At 38.8% G+C, this 12,177-nt stretch overlaps 1 pseudogene; it reads left to right on the top strand.

Annotated features, from left to right (window-relative positions):
- Window positions 1-10,535: 10,535 nt before the first annotated feature.
- On the top strand, window positions 10,536-10,653 carry LOC111736640 (annotated as a pseudogene).
- Window positions 10,654-12,177: the final 1,524 nt, after the last annotated feature.

Raw genomic sequence — 12,177 nt, 5'->3', positions numbered from 1 at the left:
TAGCCAGGGCTAGGATCAGCTTTCTTTTGCTCAGACCATTGTGTGGGGCTCAAGCTGTGAGTCCTTCCTTCTTAGCACAGAGCAACTGGTGCTTCCTTTGCAGAACTGGTAAAACACAGACTGCATTTTAGGTGACTCCATTTTAACAATGCCTGCAATGGGAACATAGACCCTAGAAGATAATTTCCCAGAGGCCTTCAGAGTTGGAATCTCTTCCCAGAAACTGAAGCAGTAAGGACACCAGAAAGCCTCCTCTTACATATGTGCAATCAACATTCCAAAGCAACTCAGTAATGAATGGCTATAGGACTGGGTCATTCTTTCCCACACTGGGCCTTTAGTAGGGCTGTCAGGCATCTTATATCTCGGTAACTCATCCTGTGGCCCAGAAAGAAGCCACTGTCCTGCAAAAACATGTTTTACACCACAAAGAATGGACTTTGAACTCAGACAGTTCTAAATAAGAATGCTGGCTTCATCACTTACTCTGTCTGTAGCTCTTGTCAAATCGTTTATTTTTTCTGAGCATCTGGGTTATTGTTTTTTGTGAAGCTGTTGTAAAAATTTGAATAATGTCTGAAAACCACTTGGTACAAAACAGTGGTAACCATTATTATTATCCTTACTACTACTATTATACTTGACCTTTCAGTCAGAGCCAAGTTTGGTGTTCAATCGCATTAACTATATTCTTGTACAATTCCTTCCGTCCTTCATCTAGATTTCTGAGCTCTCCTTGTTTATCTACAGTTTAACTCTCTTATTTGCATGTTTTAAGTTAGGCTTTCTCAGGTCCATTTTGGAATTAGAGTAGACATTATAAATAAATGTTTTCATTGTCTTCTCCAAAAAACATAAAGCAAAGAGGGTCTCTAGTGTTCCTGATGTTTCAATTCCTGTTTTTCTGATTCTAACCAGGAAGTGTCATGGAAATAAGTCTTTTGAAGCACTATTCCCTTCTCTCCTGTTAGTTATGAGCCCAGAAATCTGTATATAAGTTCCACTTTGCATAACATCCAGACTTCTGCATCAGTCATTCTCATGTTTATTTATTAAACATGGTTATCTCTTAAGTTGGATGAAAATGGGCAGAATGAAGCAAGATTCATCAGTCATTTTTATGTTTAGTGACTTGCAAGCAAACTCTTCAGAGAATTAAAAATATTTTCACTTGCCATGTGTATATCCTTGGACTGTGCAGGCTCACCCTAAATGATGATAATGATAACCTGATATAGACATGTCAGGAATTATCAGAATTGCCAAGCTAATCAGAGCAAGAGTCCACAACAGACAGTCTTGTCTCTTTTTCACCCATCTCTTTTGCTGTAACTTGGTCCCTCGTGGGAGCAGTTTAAGGATACTCTGGTGGAAAAAGCCTAAAAAGAAGCTGGAGAGACTCTGAGCTCCCCTTTGCAGGTGAGCACTCTGAGTGCTCCCTGTCTTTCCTGTTCATGGCTGTGAGATGGCCGGCCAATCAGAAGTCGATTATCATCAAGAAGAAAATTCCTGTCAAGAATCACTTAAATTATGTCACTGAGGAGGAAAAATCGATACCAACAATCTCACAGATATTACTGATTTGGAAGAGTCTCCCCGTCCCCTCCCTCTCACTCTAAGTCGCTATGTTACCGCACTTAGATAGGTAGGTTTTTAAAAAATGGAAAATGCAGTCCCACTCCCAAGCAAGCAACATGTCACCCCAAAGCCTGCTGACTCATCACTCACTCCTTGACATGCTCTCTAGTCAGAAAGAGCAGCAAAGAAATATTTCGGCATATAAGTCTAAACGGATTTTATAATATATTTTTTTGTAAGTGAATTCTCTTCTATCCTAGTCACTGTATCACTGTTCAAATGCAAATTGAGGTCACCTTCCTTGCTCCACTTTCATTTCATAAACACTCATTAAGTTCTCAAAGAAAGTGATGCCTTGCAGATTGGAGCTGGTATATTCTTTCCCTGTTCTGATCCATGTTCAGTAGAGAGCAATAAGTATCAGTAATAACAATAGAACGCGGATACAGCTGCTTCACAGCAAAGGTCTTGTAAGTGTCCAAGTATGCAGACCTGATCCGGGAAAAGGAGCTGTTATGTGTTGCTGTATATTCTGTACTCATAAAGAACTACTTTCCTTGCAGGTCAATGTCTTGCAGAATTTGTCTCCTCCAAGAATTCTAAACTTTTCATGGGTATGAGAGAGAAGGTTGACTTTTTGTTTTCTGGGTTTTTTTGTTTCTTTTTTTAACTTTTCGGTAGCAAATCTACCATCTGTGGACTATTCTGAGAAAGCATCAAATATATAATATACTTAATGCCTTCCTTTAGATATGGCAGAAACACAATCTGGAATGGATGGTCATTCTGATCAATCACAGTAACTCTAAACTCAGATGAAAATGGGCAGAATGAAGTAGGATTCAATGAAAGAAAATGATAATACGTTTTTCTGGTTTGTAAGTGAAGCACTTGGAGTTTGGCTCAGTTCCTACTGAACTCATTGTCAATCAGCACAACGAACCAAATAAAAAGTATTTCATACAAATGTTCAAGAAAAAAAAATCATTGATGAAATTTTTAGAAACAATTTTAGTAAAGTCTTCAAAGAAATTCAAAGTCACTGTGTCCTCTGCTGATACTGATACTACCCTAGGGTAGAATAGAGTAGAGTCCAGGCAACCAAATAACTGATAACTGCCAGAGTTATAGTGACTAGGACACTGAGCATCAAAAGGTAGTGAATCCAAAACTATCTCCTTAAGAGATTTCTGAAATTATCAGATCCGATCTCCCTTGCTTTGCAGAAGAGAAAACTGGAATTCTAATTGTTTGCGACTCTGACCTGAGATACCCAAGGTAATAGCAGAAATGTAACTAGAACTCAGGCAGCACAACGCCCAATTTCGGGTCTCTCACTGTGTCATGCCCACATCAGATATCAGAGAAGTGGAAAAGGCAAAATGGAGAGTATATGTGGTTCTTGAAGCCTCTAGAGACTGAGACCCACAATCCAATCCCTGTGCTGCATGGGTAGCCAGTGTCATCTTTCACAAGGGGAAATAGGGCCAACTAGGACATGCCTATCCAGAAAGAGGCTGCCAGGAGCTTCAAGTCAAAACAAGGAACCACATCAAGGGACATCTTGACAAACAGATCCTAGGAATTAAGCCTGCAGCACCACTCCTTGTGGGGCTTTCTTTAGCATTTAAAGAAATGCTGGCAAATATTTTCTTTATTGTATATCTGTATTAGGCTAGTTGAGTATTTATTTTAATGTTTATAATACAGTTCTTGAATTTATTATTAGTTCCATAGCTTTTCTGTTTTGACTTCATTAATTTCTGAATTTATTTCTATTAATTCCTTCTTTCTATTTTAGGAGTTTATAATTTTGTTCTTTTTCTGCTTTCCTAGATGACTAATACATATCATTTTGTTCTTTCTTCTTTATTAACAAATTTAAGACCGTGTCTTCCTTTTTGGTGAGCTTAGTTTGAGGTATATCTCTCATATTCTGTTATGTACTATCTTCATGTATTTAATTTTCTAGATATTCTCCATTTCCAGTTTTGATTTCACGTTTAACCTAAGAATGGTTTAAGAAAGGTTTCAGTGTACAGGTGGTTAGAATTCTTTGTTTTCTAGTTTGGTAATTAATCTTTAACATCACTATATTGGATCCTGTGGATGTTGTCTATGATTCTGAAACTTTGGGGAATCCTTCTTTAGGGTCTAATACAGACACACTCTTATATATGTTCTACAGCACTTGTTAAAGTGTTTTCTCTGTTTTGGGAGTACGGTGCACTACAGACATCTGATGCAGCCATATCAGTTAGGTCTACCTTGATAATTGTGCTTTCTAAGTCTTCTACATCTTTACTTACTCATTTGTCTACTTAATTTCTCAATATGCTGAGGTAATAATAATTTTACCTTTAATAATTAAGTCAACTTGTACTAATGTATTTCATTTGATAGTTTTTGCACTAATTATTTCGATGCTATGTTTTTGCTCTATTTATTTTGATGTTATGTTATTTGATTGAATGACTATTAAATCTTCATTAAAAATAGTGCCTTCATGATTTTAACATGTCCTACAACACCAGCCAGAGGAGTTCAAGGTTGCTTACATATACATAAGAGAAAGACAATTGTTGGAAAATTGAGTGACATTAAATAGAGAAGTGAGCCTGATTTAGTGCTGTCTGTTTTATAAAGCCATCCACTGTCTGGTCAAAGTGACCTTCCTTTCCCCTGAAACTGTAAAGCATTTGGATTGCACCTCTCTTGTGGCTCTTAAAATTCCCTGCCTTATAATAGTTTAAGAGCAAGTTTAAGAACTTACCATAAGACTGGAAACATCTTTATCTTTATAGTCCTCACAGCACTTAGTACATTTCATTGCTTTGAATTTAACAGATGTTTGATAAATAGCTGATGAAATGAATTAATTCGTCAAAATAATAGTTTCTGTAGCCTCTAAAACATGCTCCCTGACTATAAGGTTTCCCAGAAAAATAGAACCAATAAGATATAGATGTGGATAGATATAGAGATAGAGAGAGAGATCCTAGTATACAGTTTACTACTCCAAGGGAAGATTTATTATAAGGAACTTGCTTGCACAATTATGGAAGCTGAGACCCAGGAGAGCTGATGGTATAGTTCTAGTCTGAGTCTGAAGGTGAAGGCAATAGGAGACCAATGTCCTAGCTGAAAGACAGTCAGACAGAAAAAGCAAATTCTTCCTTGCTAGCCTTTTGTTCTATTCAGACCTTCAAAAGAGGTCCTCTTGCTTTGGGAAGAGCAGCTGCTTTATTCAGTCTACCAAATTAAACGTTAATCTCATCCAGAAACACCTTCACAGACACACCCAGAATAATGTATAACCAAATATCTGGGCACTCTTGGCCCAATCAAGTTGACACATAAAATTAACTATCACACTTCCCAATGATACAGATGAAGACCTAGGTTGATAGTTTGTCTATATAATATCAGATGCTGGGTCTACTTCCCTAACATCCCTCTCAATACTTCATTCTCATACAAAGGAGAGAAGGGAAACTCAACCACATGGGTCTAGATTTAGCTTTTGATTTGGAATGCTAAAGGTTTGGAGAATTTATTTATGTGGAACGCATACCCTATGTGGTACATAGGGATCCTGATTCTTTCTGGGAATATCAATAACCTGAGCTTTTGAAACTAATGATAAATAGACTTCTCCTTCTAGTGTTAGGTTCATAAAAGCACCTTTCTTAGATCTGGTCCTGATATCTCCTTAGTCCCTTTCTCAGTTTTAGAGGGAACTTTGGGTCTTTTAAAGTATTTGAAAATATATTTACACTTGAACCAGTAAACTGAGTAATTGTCAGCCAAGGAGCACACAGGAACTCTACACTGAGGTCAGAGAACATGTCAGATGCTGTTCCCCAGATAAGTGATGAAGGCAGCACTGTCCCTGCTCTCAAAGAGCTTATAATTTTGTGGGGACCATCTCACAAATGACTAACTGAAAAATATGACAGAACGAAACCAGGGCTAGCCTGCGGTACAATGAATATCTACAGAGGCCCCAGGGAGGGACAGCTCATTCTGCATGGGTGGAACAGAGGAAGATTTAAGATGGACTGGTATTGGAATGCTGAAAGGGAAGGATAAAGGAAAAGGCGCTCTAGGCTGAGGAATAAACATGAGCGAGGTCTCAAATGTGACAGCGCAAGGCATATACAGATCATCCCTGTGACACAGGACAAGGAGGGATTTGGTGGGAAACAAAAGTGTAAAGCCCATTTGGGATGAAAGCAAGGAGGGTGGAGCACAGTCCCTGAAGAGTCTGGAATTTCTTCTATAGAAAGTGAGGAGCTAAAAAAAGGTTTTGAGATAGGAAATGATATGAAATTGGCCATCGAAGTCTCTATATGTGTTAGGAAGGCAACTCTAGGCCCCTAAAACTGTTTTGAATGGATAGGAAAGAAAAGGGAAACCAGAGAAAAAGAAATCAAGAACATCAACTGACATGTGTATTCTACTGCTGTGGAACAAATTACCACCACATAATAACTTACATTGACACATATTTACTATCTCAGTTTCGATGGGTCAGAAGTCCAGGTGCAAATGGGTCCTCGACTTGGGTCTCACTAGCCTGTAATCAAGGTGTCACTGGAGAAATGGTATTATCTGAGGCAGAACTGGTGAAGAATCTGCCTCCATGCTCACTCAGGCTGCTGGCAGAATTCAATTCTTTTAGAATGTAGGACCAAGGGCCTTAGTTTCTTGATGGCTGTTGCCTACATGCCATTCTCAGCTCCTGAGGCTGCCCAGAAATCTCTGACACATGTGGTTTCCCAGCATGACCACTTGTCTCCTCAAAGCCAGCAGAAAATCTTTTATGTACATCCCATCACTTTTCCTGTATTCTGTTGGTTAAAAGCAAGTCCCATGTCCTGCACACAAAGTATATACTAAGAAGTGGAGATCATGAGTACCACCGTAGGAATCTGCTTGCCACATTAGATACTGCAAGATTGTGACCAAGAAATGGTAAGTCTTGAAACTGGGCAGAGACAATGGAAATTAAGGGCTGATAAGACACATGACTACTGAGTCTATAGGCAGAGTCTGAGACACAGGTCTATCACACAGAAGTTGCCAAATGTGGACATACTGAGGAGATGCAAGTCAGTAGCTAGTTGAACTTAAGAATCCCTGAGAATCTAATTTAAGATGAAGATTCTCAGTAATCCTCCTAAATTTTGATTATGTGAAGACCAAGGAATCTATACTTAAATAAGCATTTCCATTGACCCTGCACTAGGAAATGCTAGTATGCTAAAAAGATGGGAAAAGAGAGTTTATTTGAATCTGGCTCAGCAAATATTCATTGAGCATGTGATGAGATACTGCGGCATCGAAAAGACAAGTCTTCCTTGAATGATCTCAAACTCTAATGGGAGAAACAGTCATATGGACAGAACATTAAAAGGAAGCACAGGGTAATATGGTAGTCCAAGGAGGTTTTAGAAGAGAGAAAGTACTGGAAAGTTCACTCACAGGAAGTGTAAAAAAAAAAAAGTAAGAATCACTAATATTGGGTTTTTAATATCTTAGTTTAAAAGAACGATCCCAATTAATGTATATCATAACCCTCATTAGGTAGGTGCTATTATTTTTCTATTTTACAGATAAGTAAACAGAGACTAAGGGAAGCTTAGTAATCTGTGAAAGTCACTCAGCCAGTAAATGTGAGAACAAGATAAATGTGGGCCCTTAGCCATTACATTATGCAACCTAAGGAGAGTTTCAAAGAATCAGTAGAAACTTCAAAGGTAAATATGATAATAGGTACAAGTGGAAGAAAAACAGATACAGTAAGTGAGATATAAGGAAGTTACTCTGTAAATCAATTTTAAAAAATGGTTTGACTCTACTCAAAATGTGTTTAAGTTATCCCATCGAGAAAATGTTCAATTTTACGTAAGAAAATAATTTTGTCAGCTATAGTTAGAAATTTAAGGAATGCTATCACTGGAGAAAGAAGGGAAAGACCTTTGATATGAATGCTCACTCTAAATCAAATAAAGTTTTGTTTCAACTACGGAGATATTGTTATGGTTTGTTTCTCTTCAGTGGAGGAAGGGCCAAGTAGATAAAAGATTGGTCTTTAAAATAAATGACTCTTAAGAGAGCATCTTATCCCCTTGCTTTGATAAAGAAAAAACAACTAGAAAACAGCCTCTGGCAGGAAATGCTTACTTTGTTAACTCCAAAGGCACCCCTAACTACCAAGAAGGCAGCCAGGAAAGGCCTCTCACTTTATAGCAAGGACAGTGTTGCCACAATCCAAAGTCACAATTAACCCTGAAGCTAGAGAGAATGTGATGACTTATGTCTAAGATCTACAGCTTCTTCAAAACTTACTTCAAATTATAGTTTTATCAAGAGGAGAAATAGGGAATCTGTATCTATCTGCATCCAGACAGTCTTTTAATACAGCATCATATTTCGGCATATAAAACAATGTCAAACATCAAATGAATTATAAGCTTTAATCATTCTTAACCAGCTAGGCTGGGAATTCTTGGTGTCTAGGTCATTACTCCAAGCTCTTGCATGACATGGGGGCAACTGCTAAAATGCCAGGTATAGCTTCTATATTTTGCAGTGTCTCTAAAGAATGCAAATTAGTTTACACCTTTATATAATTCTTTTGCTTTATAGGGCTTGTAAAACTACTTGATTAGGGATAGAATGGCAGGTTCCCTGATTTAAAAGGGTTGAGTTTGTATTAATACTGATGTGAAGACTAGAGTCACAGTGTCATTATCTGATTTTTCTTATTTAACTAGAATTCCTAGTATGTACCTTTCCTTAATTTCTCAGATTTGTAATTCTTCTTTTGGAGCCTGAGCTAGCGCTTTTAGAGGAGCAGATGAACATGTTCCTAGCCAGCTCCCTGCATTTGGAGACTACATCTTGTATTTGTGTTGTTCTGTCCTGAGAAATGGAGCCATTTTAAAAATAAAATAAAAGAAACTGAAAAAAAAAATGCCTTCTTTAGAGACATTGAAAAATAGTTTTCAGAACAGTATTTCTCTATAAATCCATGGTTATGGTACAGTCTTTTTTACTGTTGTTTAATGTTCAGCCCACTGCAGACCGGTACTGCACATGATCGACAGGTATCTTGCATTAAATTCTACTTCACTTGGGCACAGCATGACACCTGAACTGGTCCTACTCAACAAGATGAGGTCATTGATCATCTGCTTGGATTCCATGATAATGTCTAATTGCTATAAAATGTGAAAATGCTCTCAATTTTTGCACTTTTCTCATGAGAGACTAGAAACAGTTCACATACTGGCCTTGGTCTGCAGGTGTCATTTGGGGAAGCACAGTACAGAAGATACGCCTTGACCATCCAAATCATATTCGATGGCCATGAATACACCATGAGGTAAGACTGAAGAAGAGGAGGAAACCAACCAGTGGAGTCAGAGCTCAGGCCTTCTTTGGGAGAGGAAATGATGGATGAATCAGTCCTTTCTGTCAGCACAGCCAAGCAGAATGCCAGCTCTGTGGGAGGAGGGCCCCTCTCCCAGGCCTCCCTTAAGCAAACGCCAGCTCCAGCCTGCAACAAACACACTCCAAGTGTCTGCAAACATAGAGTCCCATGACCAAACCCATGAGGAACTCAAACATGTGAAGTGATTTTAGGCTCAGTGCCTTTGTCCCCAAGCTGGCCTGATCTGCATCCAGAATGGAATCAGAAACCACTCAGCTATTGTGATGAGTTTGAAACACCTCAGGGGAACCCCAACCCACCCACAAAAGCTCTTATGGGTTTCAGGAGAACCTCTAACTTCACTTAATCCTTAAGACAGTTTTTCCTATATTTTATCATTTCTGAAATTGGTATGTATGTTATAACCAATGTATAGACTTAGTATGGCAGTTTCATTTTGTTGCCCCAACTGTGTTTAAATTAATATTTTACAGTTGATAGAATTATAGAAATGGAGGAAATTAGGTATATAATTCTATTATAAATCGAAAGCATATAATATTTTATTTCTCTTAGGTAGCCTTGTTTTGGGAAACGTATATCCCAAAAATGAAGGCACTCGTTAGCCCATTCCAAAGATTTCAATAATATGAACAAAAATTTGTATTTATCGAAATCCTGCCATGTGCCAGATATGGAAGAGCCTCACCTCTATTAACTCATGTAAACCTTATAATGAACCTCTGTGGTTAGTGCTCATTTTACAAACGAGGAAAGTGAGACACAGACAAGTTAAGAAAAATTTCCTAAGATCATACAGCTAGGAAGAGTCAGAACCAGCCAAGGTTCAAACCTATGTTGATTTCTGACTGCGTGATAAAAGGACCTGATAAAGCAAATTTGAAGTTCATCACCTATTACAGTAAGGAAAAACAGACCCTTGAAAGAGCCTTATTTTCTAGGAGAGATATTTATAAGGTTTGGGGATCTGGTTTAAGGTAGATATTCCAATGCCAGGGCCTAATTCAGATTGGGCCAAATTCCTGACATAGTAGTTGGGATTGGCTGACAGCAAGGAAAGGGTCCCAAAAGAATCTTAAAGAGTAAACAGTGGCTTGATTAATCTGGTAAAGTGATTTATTGTCCTGAAATGCAGGTTATTTATTCTGATGAGGAATAGTTAAATCATCTTTTATTCAGATAAATGGATTTTCAGTAAGTTCCTTAACCAAATAATAATTATTTGTGACATCATATTCCTGGGCATGAGTGTTCTGGAATAAGGCCATGTTAACACAGACAGTGAGCTATATGGCTAGATGGCTTGTGTTCTCATCAGGTGGCTGCCATCTAATATAGACTGAATCATGTCCCCCGCAAAAAACATGTTGAAGCCCTAACCCCACGATGTGACTGTAATCAGAGATAGGGCCTTTAGGAGGTAATTAAGGTTAAATGAGGTCACATGAATGGAGTCCTGATCAGATAGGATTGGTGGCCTTATAAGAGAGAGAGAGCCTACAGCCATGCCGCCCTGAACATGCCCAATCTCGTCTGATCTTGGAAGCTAAGCAGGGTCGGGCCTGGTTAGTACTTGGATGGGACCCACCTAGGAAGACTGGGTACTATAGGTGTCAAAAAAAAAAAGAAGTGAAGAGATCTTTTTTCTCTCTCTCCTTCCCCTTCCTTCTCCTCCCTCCCCTCACTCTTTATCTCTCTTCCTCTCTCTCTCTCACCCCCTTATCACCCCTCCATGCCTATCCCCATGCCTCTCTCCTTTCACACTGAGGAAAATCCATGTGAGCACACAGAGAGAAGGTGGCCATCTGCAAGCCAGGAAGAAAGAGCTAATCCAATCATGCTGGCAGCCTGATCTCTGACTTCCAGCCTCCAGAACCATGAGAAAATAAATTTCTGTTGTTTAAGCCATACAGTCTATGATAGTTTGTTATGGCTGACCAAGCTAACTAATACACCATCCATACTCACAAACATTCACTTATACAGGCTCGGCTACCCTTAGTGAGTGCCTGCAAGAATTCAATGAAATCGTGTGTATCAACGTGCCTCGTAAGCTATAGAGCACTGTATGAATATTAACCGATAGCATTGTTAATAGTAGTGGTCCCTGCAGTTGCTGACTTCTTGAAGGCTCAATACTTGGGCCAGAACTTAATGACATGGTTGAGTAAAGCAACTGAACCTAGCAGTTCTCTGATGCAAGACTCACCCTGAGTTAATCAGAAAGGAAGCTTGGCAAAGGAATCGAAGAACAATTTGGCACCAGGAAAATCCACATTCTCTGTATTCCTGAGAAAGTGAACACCCAGCTGTGAATTTATTGACTTTCCCTTAAGAAGTTCTAATGGAATAAATTTTGTCTTCTTGGTGCCTGCTAATTAGACAATTATTTAACTCTGTTTCTTTTTTTAATGACTGTCTGCTGTTGTTTGAAGACTTCTGTCTATTATTTGTAATAAAAACCTCTGTCACATTTTTGCCTCATTATCCTTAACAAATAGTGCATTCCTCAGCCCCAGTCCCTAGTTCCCTTAGTTCTCCCTCCCCCAGCACCTCCCCAGTCTAGAGCTCCAAGAGTTTCAAAGACCAGCTGTTATCATTTTGTTGACTGAGAGATTTTTAGAAACTTCTATCACAGGCACAAGGCTCCATGGGGGGCTGTTGAATTAAATATCAGCTCTTCAAACAGGAATTAGCTCAGAGAACAAAAGCAGCAGGAAGATAAGGGACAAATACAGGCAAGTACTGCAGTCTTCCCACTCAGTGATTGGGAAACGGGCCCTCTCTCTTTCCTGGAACCTGAGACTAGAATTCCTATACCATTGGCCACGGCAAGTCACATATCTCTTTCTAGGACTGGAGATCAAGTCCAGCGCAACCCAGGGTCACTCATTCTTTCATCTGAAGATGAGTATATTCAAAGGAAATGATCCTTTGCACTATCTCCTATAGTTACTCAGCCTTCTTTGAGCAACTGAAAGGTTTTCTACTGAAGTACTTCTTCAGAAGGGAGAAGTAGGAAAACAACAAAGAATTAACATTTGCTGGGCCTAAATACATTCCAGTAGCTGCCTGCCAAATTATTTGCCTATCTTCATGTCATAGTAATATATAAAGCCCAGTAGTATAGAGACTAG

The sequence above is a fragment of the Pteropus vampyrus genome, unplaced genomic scaffold (assembly GCF_000151845.1).
Source record: "Pteropus vampyrus isolate Shadow unplaced genomic scaffold, Pvam_2.0 Scaffold1, whole genome shotgun sequence".
Classification (NCBI taxonomy): Eukaryota; Metazoa; Chordata; class Mammalia; order Chiroptera; family Pteropodidae; genus Pteropus; species Pteropus vampyrus.
Note: the sequence above shows the minus strand (reverse complement) of the source record. Positions and strands in the feature narration are given on the sequence as shown.